The sequence below is a fragment of the Mastomys coucha genome, unplaced genomic scaffold (genome assembly GCF_008632895.1).
Source record: "Mastomys coucha isolate ucsf_1 unplaced genomic scaffold, UCSF_Mcou_1 pScaffold22, whole genome shotgun sequence".
NCBI classification, from domain to species: Eukaryota; Metazoa; Chordata; class Mammalia; order Rodentia; family Muridae; genus Mastomys; species Mastomys coucha.
The window spans coordinates 134,831,122-134,831,774 of NW_022196905.1; positions in this window are offsets into that span (position 1 = coordinate 134,831,122).

Here is a 653-nt window from a genome sequence, read left to right on the forward strand (position 1 = left end):
GAAAGAAAAAGAAGAGAAAAAGAAAAAGAAAAAGAAAAGGAAAGAAAAGAAAAAAGATAAAGATAATAGCTGTTATAATTTACAGGTGATGATACACAGAGATGACAGCTAGATGATTAAATGGGTATATTACCAACAGTCAGACAGAGACAGACAGACAGATGGACAGACAGGCAGGCACTTAAAAGAACAAAGACAGATAATAGTCTGGGGGATGACTCAGTGGTTAAGAGCAATTGCTCTGTAAGCATGAAGACCTGAGATCAAATCCCAGCACCAATATAAAAAGCTGTCCATGGCTATAATCCCAGCATGGCAGGACAGAGACAGATGGACCTCCAGAGCTCGCCGGTAAGGCAGCTTACCCAAAACAGCAAACTTCCAGTTCAGTTTACTGGAACAGTAAAGTTCTAGGTACTGCTTTCTCAAAGCAGTAAGCCAGAGTGTGTTAGAGGAAGACATAGGTCCTGTTCTGGTATATGCACCTGCACTCATAGGGAACTATCAGTGAGCCTCTGTGGCTGCCTCACCTGACCCAGGGAGCAACCTGGGCGGTGGCTAGAAGGCTTGGCTCTTCCGAGGCAGGTGCCAGCTTCCCTCCCTGGTAGCCTGGAGGGAGGATTTGTGGATTTCCAGTTTCTGTCAGTGGCTCT